The sequence below is a fragment of the Heteronotia binoei genome, chromosome 9 (genome assembly GCF_032191835.1).
Source record: "Heteronotia binoei isolate CCM8104 ecotype False Entrance Well chromosome 9, APGP_CSIRO_Hbin_v1, whole genome shotgun sequence".
NCBI classification, from domain to species: domain Eukaryota; kingdom Metazoa; phylum Chordata; class Lepidosauria; order Squamata; family Gekkonidae; genus Heteronotia; species Heteronotia binoei.
Genome location: NC_083231.1, coordinates 122,814,367 through 122,828,724, shown reverse-complemented (window position 1 = coordinate 122,828,724; position 14,358 = coordinate 122,814,367).

Below are 14,358 nucleotides of genomic sequence, written 5' to 3'. Positions count from 1 at the left end.
CGTAATAAAACTAATCACAGTAAACATAGTTAAATAGATGGGGCATAACAGTACTAATTAAACATATCCAAACTGCGGGAAGGCAGGAGAGAGAGGGAGCAGAAGGGCCAATCGGATGAAGCTATCATTCTGATTTGTCAGAAGCTTCAACTGTCAGCCTGGTGGAATAGCTCTGTTTTGCAGGCCCTGAGACACAGTAACAGGTTCCGCAGAACCTGAATCTCAGGTGGGAGAATATTCTACCAGGCTGGGGCCAAGACCAAGAAGGCTCTGGTCATACCTAGTCAAATGCTTCTTGATCGTGGAATAGTCGGAAGGTCTTTGTCCAGTGAGCATAAACCTCTTGGGGGGGTGGTATACCAGGAAAGGTATGCTGGTCCACGATCATGCATTATTTGTTTGTTTGTTTATTATTTCATTCCATTTATATCCTGCCCTTCCCACAGAGTGGGCTCAGGGCGGCTAACAAGCCAGACTGGCATCTTAAAACAAAGAATTAGACATTAAAACAATAACACATTAAAACCCAGTTAAAAATATTGGTGCTGTATCCAGATAAAAAATGTCGTAAAAAAGGCTAGGCGGCATTCCCGTAGCTATCTTCAATTTTCGAGGAGAGCCATTTCCCACTTTCCAACGCAGTACTACGCTTGGAAACTGGCTTGCTAAGGACAGAGGCTGGGGTGAGCCTACTTTCAATCGCCACTTGGCTTAATCTCAGCCATTGCCCCACAAATATCACATCGTTGATTTTAAAGGATAGTTATTGTTCCTCTTGGCTTAGAGCCATCCATCAGAAATCGTCTACGCTTGGCTTTTCACCTGAATCTCTCCAGATAATGGCCCTGGATCAAGCCAGGGCCATAGTCAAACAGAGACTACAAGACATTGAGAGACAGAATGATATTGCCAAGGCCCCGGATTATCTAGCTCCCCCTCAAAGGAGATAAGTGTTAGCTCCAGCCCCCTATCTCTCAACTCTAACAATACCATCCCACAGAAGGGCCTTTTCTATGGCCCGTTGCAATATCTTTCCTTCAGCAGTCATTGAGGGCCGCTTTAGAAAGGTGCCTATGGCTGAGCGGGTTTGTCCTTGTGGTGCAGATAAAGTTGAAACGATTGACCATGTTTTGTTTGGGTGTGGCCTATACCCTGGCATAAGAGCCAGGTACATTTATTCTTTGTTGGAATGTGTGAATGTGCCCTGCATAGTCCCCCCTCCCTAAGGAATCCCTTTGAAGTGTACCTTATATGATTGCATTCTACTGTATGATCTTTAGTCTTTCAATACTAACCTAGCCGAGAATAACAGTATCAATAAACTAGTTATTTTGTTTCAACAAACGACTCGTTATTGAATCTGCCGACTTGACAGTCTCTATCCCGTGGCCTGGGCAGAAGCTGGATTGGAACGGGTCTAGGGCCGATGTGTCATCCAGGAAACCTGGGGTTATCTGCTGCAGCTTTCTCAAATACCTTGCCCCTAGGGTTGCCAAGTCCAATTCAAGAAATATCTGGGGACTTTGGGGGTTGAGCCAGGAGACTTTGGGGGTGGAGCCAGGAGACATTAGGGGTGGAGCCAAGATCAAGGCTGTGACAAGCATCATTGAGCTCCAAAGGGAGTTCTGGCCCTCACATTTAAAGGGATGGCACACCTTTTCAATTCCTTCCTTCCATAGGAAATAATGAAGGATAGGGGCACTTTCTTTTGGGGCTCATAGAATCGGACCCCCTGGTCCAATCTTTTTGAAACTTGTGGGGTATTTTGGGGAGAGGCACTGGATTCTATACTGAAAATTTGGTACATCTGCTCCAAAAAACAGCCCCCCCAGAGCCCCAGATACCCGCGGATCAATTCTCTATGATTTTCTATGGGAATAAATCTCCATAGGGAATAACAGTTCCCAGCAAACATTTCTCTCCCCTCCCCCCGCTTTCTGATGACCCTGAAGCGGGGGGGGGAGGGCCTCCAAACCTGGGGATCCCCTGCCCTTACCTGGGGATTGGCGACCCTACCTTGCCCAGGAATGAAAGATTTGATCCAAACTGCAAGATGTCATAGTCTCACTGGACACGGCGTTGGTCAGGCCGCACCCGGAATATTGTGTGCCGTTCTGGAGGCCTCACATCAAGAAGGATGTGGACAGAACGGAGCGGGTGCAGAGGAGAGTGATGAGGATGACCAGGGGCCTGGAGACCAAGCCCTGTGAGAAAAGGCTGAGGGACCAGGGAATTTTCAGCCTGGAGAAGAGGTGGTTGAAGGGGGACAAAGGAGACACTTTATCTGGCGAGAGCCAGTTTGGTGTAGTGGTTTTTTGACTACTGTGTGACACAGAGTATTGGACTGGATGGGCCACTCCTCCACTTGCAGCTGCTGGAATGGCCTTGGGTCAGCCATAGCTCTCACAGGAGTTGTCTTTGAAAGGGCAGCTTCTGTCAGAGCTCTCTCAGCCCCACCTACCTCACAGGGTGTTGGCCGTGGGAGTGGAAGGTAAAGGAGATTGTGACTGCTCTGAGACTCTGAGATTCAAAGCATAGGGCAGAATATAAAGCCAATATCTTCTTCAAAAAAGAGAGCCAGTTTGGTGTAGTGTTTGTGCGCGGACTCTTATCTGGGAGAACCAGGTTTGATTCCCCACTCCTCCTCTTACACCTGCTGGAATGGCCTTGGGTCAGCCATAGCTCTCACAGGAGTTGTCTTTGAAAGGGCAGCTTCTGTCAGAGCTCTCTCAGCTCCACCTACCTCACAGGGTGTCGGCCGTGGGAGTGGAAGGTAAAGGAGATTGTGACTGCTCTGAGATTCAAAGCATAGGGCAGGATAAGATTCAAAGCATAGGGCAGAATATAAAGTCAATATCTTCTTCAAAAAAGAGAGCCAGTTTGGTGTCGTGGTTAAGTGCGCAGACTCTTATGTGGGAGAACTGGGTTTGACTCCCCACTCCTCCACTTGCACCTGCTGGAACGGCCTTGGGTCAGCCAGAGCTCTGGCAGAGGCTGTCCTTAAAAGGGCAGCTGCTGTGAGAGCCCTCTCAACCCCACCCACCTCACAGGGTGTCTGTTGTGAGGGGAGGGAAGATAAAGGAGATTGTGAGCTGCTTTGAGACTCTGAGATTTGGAATGGAGGGTGGGATATAAATCCAATATCATCTTCTAAACAGATCTCAGACATCTGGGAATCGGGTAATTCTAGGAGACCTTGAGGTTGGCAAGCCTAGTCTGGCAGAGGATGCTGAAGGGGGGCCTCAGGCCACAGCCCCCTTTATGGCATCATCACAGCTGAGTCCACCTCTCAACCACCAGCTGGCAAATTCCTGAGAGGGGCAGCCAATCAGCAGGGCCTAGCAGGCAATAATGGGGTGGGCCTGTGCCCTGACGGAGACATCGATGGGGACTACAGGAGGCCTTGCAACAAGCAAACCCTCGGGAAGAAAGCAGGGGAAGAAGCCCTGAACGGAAGCGGTGGTGACCCTCCTCAGATCCTGGGGGCGGGGTGGTCATCCAGACTGCTGCTCGATCGTGAGGTAGGCTGAGTAGATCCTGAATGATTCCTCTAAAATGAAGCTCTCTGGCACCCACACAGTTTCATCCTTGTTTAACTGTTTAAATTAGGTGTGTCGAACTCATTTGTTATGAGGGCCGGATCTGACATAAATGAAACCTTGTTGGGTCGGGCCGTGTTGGGTTGGGCTGGGCTGCGTTGGGCCGGGTCATGTGTGCGCCTATTTAAGATTAGGTAGCAGAGATATAAACTTTATAAAGCACACAGACAAACACAAAGATTTTTTAAAACTTAAAAGCACGCTTCAAATATTAGCACGCGTTGGCCTTAAAGGTGCTTTCTTTGTATCTCTCCCATGGGATCCAGGGAACTGGGCAAAGGAAGCTCTGGCTCTTTCCTTCCTTCCCCAGGGGACTGGGGTGGGGGGAGGAGCCTCAGCCAATAGAAGGAAGAGAGGCTTGGCTCAGTAACTCTGCTGTGTGATTGAGAGAGCCTGGCAAAGCAAGCTATGATGCAGAAGGAAGTAAGAAAGAGGGAGAAGAAGCAGACGACACTCGGGGACCTGATAGGAGCTCTCTCTCATTTCTCTACCTCTGCTTAAGAACATAAGAGAAGCCATGTTAGATCAGGCCAATGGCCCATCCAGTCCAACACTCTGTGTCACACAGTGGCAAAAATTTATATACACACACACACACACATACACTGTGGCTAATAGCCAGTGATGGACCTCTGCTCCATATTTTTATCTAAACCCCTCTTGAAGGTGGCTATGCTTGTGGCTGCCACCACTTCCTGTGGCAGTGAATTCCACATGTTAATCACCCTTTGGGTGAAGAAGTACTTCCTTTTATCCATTTTAACCTGTCTGCTCAGCAATTTCATCGAATGCCCACGAGTTCTTGTATTGTGAGAAAGGGAGAAAAGTACTTCTTTCTCTACTTTCTCCATCCCATGTCAACCTCTATCATGTCACCCCGCAGTCGACGTTTCTCCAAGCTAAAGAGTCCCAAGTGTTTCAACTTTTCTTCATAGGGAAAGTGTTCCAGCCCTTTAATCATTCTAGTTGCCCTTTTCTGGACTTTCTCCAATGCTATAATATCCTTTTTGAGGTGCGGCGACCAGAACTGCACACAGTACTCCAAATGAGACCGCACCATCGATTTGTACAGGGGCATTATGATACTGGCTGATTTGTTTTCAATTCCCTTCCTATTAATTCCCAGCATGGCGTTGGCCTTTTTTATTGCAAACGCACACTGTCTTGACATTTTCAGTGAGTTATCTACCACGACCCCAAGATCTCTCTCTTGGTCAGTCTCTGCCAGTTCACACCCCATCAACATGTATTTGTAGCTGGGATTCTTGGTCCCAATGTGCATTACTTTGCACTTGGCCACATTGAACCGCATCTGCCACGTTGACGCCCACTCACCCAGCCTCAACAGATCCCTTTGGAGTGCCTCACAATCCTCTCTGGTTCTCACCACCCTGAACAATTTAGTGTCATCCGCAAACTTGGCCACTTCACTGCTCACTTCCAACTCTACATCATTTATGAACAAGTTAAAGAGCATGGGACCCAGTACCGAGCCCTGCGGCACCCCACTGCTTACTGTCCTCCACTGCGAAGACTGCCCATTTATACTCACTCTCTGCTTCCTATTACTCAGCCAGTTTTTGATCCACAAGAGGACCTGTCCTTTTACTTCATGACTCTCAAGCTTTCTAAGGCGCCTTTGATGAGGAACTTTATCAAAAGCTTTCTGGAAGTCAAGGTAAACAACATCTATCGGGTCGCCTTTGTCCACATGTTTGTTCACCCCCTCAAAGAAATGTAACAGGTTAGTGAGGCAAGATCTTCCCTTACAGAACCCATGCTGAGTCTTCCTCAATAACCCGTGTTCATCAATGTGCCTACTCATTCTGTCCTTGATAATGCTTTCTACCAACTTTTCCGGTATTGAAGTCAGACTGACAGGCCTGTAATTTCCCGGACCTCCTCTGGAACCCTTTTTAAAGATGGGAGTGACATTTGCTACCTTCCAGTCCTCAGGAACGGAGGCAGATTTCAATGAAAGATTACAGATTTTTGTTAGAAGATCCACAAGTTCAACTTTGAGTTCTTTCAGAACTCTTGGATGTATGCCATCCGGACCTGGTGACTTATTAGTTTTTAATTCGTCCATCAGTTGTAGGACCTCCTCTTTTGTCACCTGAATCTGACTCAGGTCTTTCAACACCCCTTCCAAAATTAGTGGTTCTGGGGTGGGCAAAAAGTTCTCATCTTCCACAGTGAAAACGGAGGCAAAAAATTCATTCAGCTTCTCAGCCATTTCCCTATCCTCCTTCAGTAATCCTTTTACCCCATGGTCATCCAAGGGCCCCACTGCCTCCCTGGCTGGTTTCCTACTTCTAATATATTTGAAGAAATTTTTATTGTTGGTCTTTATGTTTTTTGCAATATGCTCCTCATAGTCCCTTTTTGCCTGCCTGATCACAGTCTTGCATTTGATTTGCCACAGCCTGTGTTCCCTTTTACTAATCTCACTTGTACTGGTTTTCCACCGCTTAAAGGAGTACTTCTTACCTTTTACAGCTTCCATTACTTTGTTTGTTAACCATGCAGGCCTTTTCTTATGCCTGTTTGTGCCTTTCCTAACTTGTGGTGTGCATTTTATCTGAGCTTCTAGGATTATAGTTTTAAATAGCGTCCAAGCTTCCCCAAGGGTTTTGATCATATTTACCTTTCCTTTCAGTTTCCTCCTCACATGCCTCCTCATCTCAGTGAATTTACCCCTTTTAAAGTTAAATGTGGTTGTGGCGGTCTTTTTGGGCAACTCCCTATTTATACAAACGGTGAAATCAATAACATTATGGTCACTGCTCCCAAGTAGCGCTATCACCTTTACATCTCTCACCAAGTCTTGGGCAATACTTAGGACCAAATCCAGGATCGCCCTACCCCTTGTAGGTTCTGAGACCATCTGCTCCATAGCATAGTCATTGAGAGCATCAAGAAACTCAATCTCTTTCTCTCGACCAGAACACATATTGACCCAATCAATCTGTGGGTAGTTAAAATCACCTATTACAACACAGTTTTTACGTTTAGCCGCTACCTTTAAGCCTTCCATCATATTATAATCATCCTCTCTCTTTTGATTTGGTGGGCGATAACAAACTCCCATAGTTAAATTTCCTTTTGGGCCCTCTATTTCAACCCAAAGCATTTCTAAAAGGGAATCTAATTCTCTGACCTCAGTCTTACTGGACCGTATATCCTCTCTGACATACAGAGCCACCCCACCTCCAACCCTTCCCTCCCTATCCTTCCGATATAACTTATATCCAGGAATCACCGTGTCCCACTGATTCTCCCTATCCTTCCGATATAACTTATATCCAGGAATCACCGTGTCCCACTGATTCTCCTCATTCCACCAAGTTTCTGAAATTCCCACAATGTCTATGTTTTCTCCCATCACTAAACATTCCAATTCACCAATTTTATTTTGAACACTTCTAGCATTTGCATACAAACATCTATAATTTCCCAGGCAAGCTAGGCCCGCCACCTTCCTCCTGCCACCTCGAGACTCTGGCAGACAGTCCATACTGTTTGTCGCCATCACAGTGGACAACTCTGATCTGTTACCCGGTAGAAAAATAGCAGCCAATCCTTCATCTCTTTGAGACAAGTCCTCCCGAACCAGAGACATTTCATCTCCTGTCGGCTTTCCCCCAAGATTTAGTTTAAAAACTGCTCTGCCACCTTTTTGATTTTAAGCGCCAGCAGCCTGGTTCCATCCGGGGACAAGTGGAGACCGTCTCTTTGGTACAGCTCCCGCTTGTTCCAGAAAGCATCCCAGTGCCTAACAAACTTAAACCCTTCCTCCTTACACCATCGTCTCATCCACACATTGAGACTTCTAATTTGTGCCTGTCTCTCCTGCCCTGCACGTGGAACAGGTAGCACTTCCGAGAAGGCTACCTTGGAGGTCCTGGCCTTAAGTCTCCCGCCTAGCAGCCTAAATTTTTCCTCCAGGACCTCAGGACTGCATTTCCCCACATCGTTGGTGCCAACATGCACCACGACCACAGGCTTCTCCCCAGCACTGTCTATCAGCCTATCTACTACATGCGTAATGTCCGCTACCTTTGCACCAGGCAGGCAAGTCACCATATGGTCAGTACGCAGTTTTGCCACCCAGCTGTCTACTTGCCTAAGGATCGAATCACCAACTACCAAAACCCCCCCTCTCCCCCTGCCCAGGGATGGTTTCTTGGTGCGAAAGGATACCCGCTCACCAACTAAAGAAGAGGTCCCTTCTGAGGGCGCATTCCCCTTATCCTCAGCATGGTGCCCTGTTCCCTCTTGACCCTCACGCTCTCTGGCAGCAACAGGGCTGCTACGTTCAGAGCGGGGCTCATCTAATACGCCCCCGAGAGTCTTCCCCAAGTGCCTAACTGACCGTCTCTGCTTCTCCCGGGCGGTCACCTCGGCCTCAAAGGTATGAACTCGTTCCCTGAGGACCAGGAGCTCCTTGCATCGAGCACACACCCAAGACTTCTGTCCTTTGGGCAGATAGTCGTACATGTGACACTCAGTGCAAAATTCTGGAAAGCCCCCAACCCCCTGCTTGCAAAATCTCTCGTTCCTCTTAATGAGGGGTGTCAAACTCATTTATTATGAGAGCTGGACCTCACATAAATGAGACCTTATGAACATATATGAACATATGAAGCTGCCTTCTACTGAATCAGACCCTTGGTCCATCAAAGTCTGTCTTGTCTACTCAGACTGGCAGAGGCTCTCCAGGGTCTCCAGCTGAGGTTTTCCACGCCTATTTGCCTGGACCCTTTTTAGTTGGAGATGCTGGGGACTGAACCTGAGACCTTCTGCTTACCAAGCAAATGCTCTACCACTGAGCCACCGTCACCTTGTTGGGCTGGGCCATGTTGGGTTGGGCTCAGCCATGTTGGGTCGGGCCATGTGTGTACCTATTTAAGATTAGGTAGCAGAGCTAGAAATGTTATAAAGGACACAAACACAATTAAAAAAATTTTTAAACGTAAAATATGCTTAAAACGTTAGCACTCATTGGTCTTTAAGGTGCTTTCTTTGTATTTCTTCTATGGGATCCAGGAAACTGGGCAAAACGACCTTTGGCTCTTTTCTTCCTTCTCCAGCGAATGAGTGGGGGGAGCCTCAGCCAATAGAAGGGAGACAGGCTTGGCTCAGTAGCTCTGCTGTGCAATTGAGAGAGTCTGGAAAAACAAGCTCTACCTTCCCCCCCTCCCAAGGGAGGAGCCTCAGCCAATGTAGAAAATAGAGGCTTTGCTCTTTAGCTCCTCTCTGTGATTGAGCAAGTCTGGTAAAGCAGGCTGTTATGCAGAAGGAAGCAAGAGAAAGGGAGAAGAAAGCAGATGGCAGCCAGTAGCTCAGGGGCCTGATAAGAGCTCTTTGGGGACCTGAGTCAGCCCCCAGGATGCATTGCAGAAGGTCCCAGGTCCAGTCTCCGGTTAAAAAGGACAAGCAGCAGATGGTGGGAAAGACCTCAGTCACTGCCACTTTGAGTATGCAGTACTGACCTTGGGGGAGTGAAGGTCTGGCTCAGGATAAGGATGCATCCTTTAGGGAGGATCCATGGCTCAGTGGCAGAGCCTCTGCTCGGTGTTCAGAAGGTCCCAGGTTCAATTCCTGGCATCTCCAGTTCAAAGGACCAGGCAGGAGGTGATGGGAAAGACCTCAGCCTGAGACCCTGGAGACTAATGGAGAAGGGCTGTGGCTCAGTGGCAGAGCATCTGCTCAGCATGCAGAAGGTCCCAGGTTCAATCCCCGGCATCTCCAGTTCAAAGGACCAGGCAGGAGGTGATGGGAAAGACCTCAGCCTGAGACCCTGGAGATTAATGGAGAAGGGCCGTGGCTCAGTGGCAGAGCATCTGCTTGGCATGCAGAAGGTCCCAGGTTCAATTCCCGGTATCTCCAGTTGAAAGGACCAGGTAGGAGGTGATGGGAAGGACTTCCACCTGAGACACTGGAGACTAATAGAGAAGGGCTGTGGCTCAGTGGCAGAGCATCTGCTCGGCATGCAGAAGGTCCCACGTTCAATCCCTGGCATCTCCAGTTGAAAGGACCAGGCAGGAGGTGATGGGAAAGACCTCAGCCTGAGACCCTGGAGACTAATGGAGAAGGGCTGTGGCTCAGTGGCAGAGCATCTGCTCAGCATGCAGAAGGTCCTAGGTTCAATCCCCGGCATCTCCAGTTGAAAGGACCAGGCAGGAGGTGATGGGAAAGATCTCAGCCAGAGCTCCAGGAGAGTTGCTGACAGTCTGATTAGACAATACTGACTTTTTTTTTTAAGTTTTCAAAGATTTTATAGATTAACTATGTTGACAATACCGACTAGGAGAAACATTTCAACAACCTCCAATATAAATTACTGAGCATAGAAGCACAATATATCCAATAGAAAATAACTAGAAAAATTCAACATAATATCGTCAAGAGTAAAGGTCTACTTCATGTAACCGAGGGCGTTTTCCCACAGAGTTTACCTTGGAGTGATGTCCCTCTTCACCGCGCAGCGTCTGCGCGGATTTCCCACCAACTGCTCCGCATAACCAGGAAGTGCCGGACCTTTTTGTCGCAGATGTAAACCACTAAATACCAGTTTAGAAGAAGATAGAAGAAGAAGATATTGGATTTATATCCCGCCCTCCACTCCGAAGAGTCTCAGAGCGGCTCAATCTCCTTTACCTTCCTCCCCCACAACAGACACCCTGTGAGGTGGGTGGGGCTGGAGAGGGCTCTCACAGCAGCTGCCCTTTCAAGGACAACCTCTGCCAGAGCTATGGCTGACCCAAGGCCATGCTAGCAGGTGCAAGTGGAGGAGTTGGGAATCAAACCCGGTTCTCCCAGATAAGAGTCTGCATACTTAACCCTATACCCTGTGAGGTGGGTGGGGCTGAGAGGAGGAGTGGGGAATCAAATCCAGTTCTCCCAGATAAGAGAGCTCTGGCTGACCCAAGGCCATTCCAGCAGGTGCAAGTGGAGGAGTGCGGCATCAAACCCAGTTCTCCAGATAAGAGAGCTCTGGCTGACCCAAGGCCATTCCAGCAGGTGCAAGTGGATAAGTGGGGAATCAAACCCGGTTCTCCCAGATAAGGGAGCTCTGGCTGACCCAAGGCCATTCCAGCAGCTGCAAGTGGAAGAGTGGGGAATCCAACCCGGTTCTCCCAGATAAGACAGCTCTGGCTGACCCAAGACCATTCCAGCAGGTGCAAGTGGAGGAGTGGGGAATCAAACCCGGTTCTCCCAGATAAGAGTCCGCACACTTAACCACGACACCAAACTTACATTAGCGACGCAAAAGCCGCGGCTCTTCCTGGTTATGCGGAGCAGTTGGTGGGAAATCCGCGCAGATGCTGCGCGGTGAAGAGGGACGTCACTCCGAGGTAAGCTCTGTGGGGAAATGCCCCAAGTTTACTAACCAAAATAATACTCAAAATATTCCCCCCCCCCCCAAAAAAAAGCTGATTCTGTGGTGCTGTCTGACTGCACCCCAAATCTGATGATGCTGATGAAAATGATAACGATTAGAAATATAAACTAAGAAAGAAAGTAAACTAAGAATAACAGAAAAATCATAAAAGAAGTAAGTAAGATATAAATAAGAGCCCCGTGGCTCAGAGTGATACAGCTCCAGTACTGCAGTCGGAGCCCTCTGCTCACGACCTGAGTTCGATCCCAGCGAAAGCTGGTTCAGGTAGCCGGCTTGAGGTTGACTCAGCCTTCCATCCTTCTGAGGTCAGTAAAATGAGTCCCCAGCTTGTTGGGGGGGAAGTGTAGATGACTGGGGAAGGCAATGGCAAACCACCCCGTAAAAAGTCTGCCGTGTAAACGTTGTGAAAGCAACGTCAACCCAGAGTCGAAAACAACTGGTGCTTGCACAGGGACTACCTTGACCTTTTAAAGATATAAATAAGATTAATAATAAATCCTATTCATATGAACATATGAAGCTGCCTTATATTGAATCAAACCCTGGGTCCATCAAAGTCAGTCTTGTCTACTCAGACTGGCAGCGGCTCTCCAGGTTCTCAAGCTGAGGTTTTTCACACCTACTTGCCTGGACCCTTTTTAGCTGGAGATGCCGGGGATAGAACCTGAGACCTTCTGCTTACCAAGCAGATGCTCTACCACGGAGCCACAGCCTCATTCATGGCTCTCCAGGGTCTCAAGCTGAGGTTTTTCACACCTACTTGCCTGGACCCTTCTTAGTTGGAGATGCCGGGGATTGAACCTGGGACCTTCTGCTTACCAAGCAGATGCTCTACCACTGAGCCAGCATCCCTCCCCTATTCAAAGATTCAGAGAGATAGAATTTGCCTATAAGTTGAATTGCTTGGTGACAATACCGACCTTGATGGAAGACCAGTCTGATTCAATATACAACAGCTTCACACATTCGTATTTTCAAAGGATTTCAAGGCAGGGACTGTGGCTCCATGGCAGAGCATCTGCTTGGCACACAGAAGGTCCCAGGTTCGAACCCCAGCATCTCCATTTGAAAGGAGCAGGCAGGAGGTGATGAGAAAGACCTTGACCTGAGACCCTGACTCAGTGGCAGAGCATCTGCTTGGCACACAGAAGGTCCCAGGTTCAATCCCTGGCATCTCCATTTGAAAGGACCAGGCAGGAGGTGATGGGAAAGACCTCAGCCTGAGACCCTGGAGACTAATGGAGAAGGGCTGTGGCTCAGTGGTAAGGCATCCTCTTGGTAAGCAGAAGGTCCCAGGTTCAATCCCCAGCATCTCCAGTTCAAAGGACCAGGCAGGAGGTGATGAGAAAGACCTTGACCTGAGACCCTGGCTCAGTGGTAGAGCCTCTGCTTGGCACACAGAAGATCCCAGGTTCAATCCCTGGCATCTCCATTTGAAAGGACCAGGCAGGAGGTGATGAGAAAGACCTTGACCTGAGACCCTGGCTCAGTGGCAGAGCATCTGCTTGGCACACGGAAGGTCCCAGGTTCAATCCCTGGCATCTCCATTTGAAAGGACCAGGCAGGAGGTGATGAGAAAGACCTTGACCTGAGACCCTGGCTCAGTGGTAGAGCCTATGCTTGGCACACAGAAGGTCCCAGGTTCAATCCCTGGCATCTCCATTTGAAAGCACCAGGCAGGAGGTGATGAGAAAGACCTTGACCTGAGACCCTGGCTCAGTGGTAGAGCCTCTGCTTGGCATGCAGAAGGTCTCAGGTTCAATCCCTGCCATCTCCAGTTGAAAGGACGAGGCAGGAGGTGATGGGAAAGACCTTGACCTGAGACCCTGGCTCAGTGGTAGAGCCTCTGCTTGGCATGCAGAAGGTCCCAGGTTCAATCCCTGCCATCTCCAGTTGAAAGGACCAGGCAGGAGGTGATGGGAAAGACCTTGACCTGAGACCCTGGCTCAGTGGTAGAGCCTCTGCTTGGCATGCAGAAAGTCCCAGGTTCAATCCCTGCCATCTCCAGTTGAAAGGACCAGGCAGGAGGTGATGGGAAAGACCTTGACCTGAGACCCTGGCTCAGTGGTAGAGCCTATGCTTGGCACACAGAAGGTCCCAGGTTCAATCCCCGGCATATCCATTTGAAAGGACCAGGCAGGAGGTGATGAGAAAGACCTTGACCTGAGACCCTGGCTCAGTGGTAGAGCCTATGCTTGGCACACAGAAGGTCCCAGGTTCAATCCCCGGCATCTCCAATTAGAAAGACCAGGCAGGAGGTGATGGGAAAGACCTTGACCTGAGACCCTGGCTCAGTGGTAGAGCCTATGCTTGGCACACAGAAGGTCCCAGGTTCAATCCCTGGCATCTCCATTTGAAAGCACCAGGCAGGAGGTGATGAGAAAGACCTTGACCTGAGACCCTGGCTCAGTGGTAGAGCCTCTGCTTGGCATGCAGAAGGTCTCAGGTTCAATCCCTGCCATCTCCAGTTGAAAGGACCAGGCAGGAGGTGATGGGAAAGACCTTGACCTGAGACCCTGGCTCAGTGGTAGAGCCTATGCTTGGCATGCAGAAGGTCCCAGGTTCAATCCCTGCCATCTCCAGTTGAAAGGACCAGGCAGGAGGTGATGGGAAAGACCTTGACCTGAGACCCTGGCTCAGTGGTAGAGCCTCTGCTTGGCACACAGAAGGTCCCAGGTTCAATCCCCGGCATATCCATTTGAAAGGACCAGGCAGGAGGTGATGAGAAAGACCTTGACCTGAGACCCTGGCTCAGTGGTAGAGCCTCTGCTTGGCACGCAGAAGGTCCCAGGTTCAATTTCTGGCATCTCCAATTAGAAAGACCAGGCAGGAGGTGATGACCTGAGACCTTGACCTGAGACCCTGGCTCAGTGGTAGAGCCTCTGCTTGGCATGCAGAAAGTCCCAGGTTCAATCCCTGCCATCTCCAGTTGAAAGGGCCAGGCAGGAGGTGATGGGAAAGACCTTGACCTGAGACCCTGGCTCAGAGGTAGAGCCTCTGCTTGGCATGCAGAAGGTCCCAGGTTCAATCCCTGCCATCTCCAGTTGAAAGGACCAGGCAGGAGGTGATGGGAAAGACCTTGACCTGAGCCCCTGGCTCAGTGGTAGAGCCTCTGCTTGGCACGCAGAAGGTCCCAGGTTCACTCCCCAGCATCTCCAGTTAAAAGGCAGCAGGAGAGGTGAAAGTCCTCTGCATGAGACCCTGGAGAGCTGCTACCAGCCAGAGCAGACAAGACTGACCTTCAGTAGGAGGCAGCTTCCTGTGTTCCTGTAAGAAATCAATCTGTGGCCTTGGGGTGTGGGTGGTCTTCTCTGCTGTGTGACCCTCACAGGCATCCTTCCTTTCTGCTTT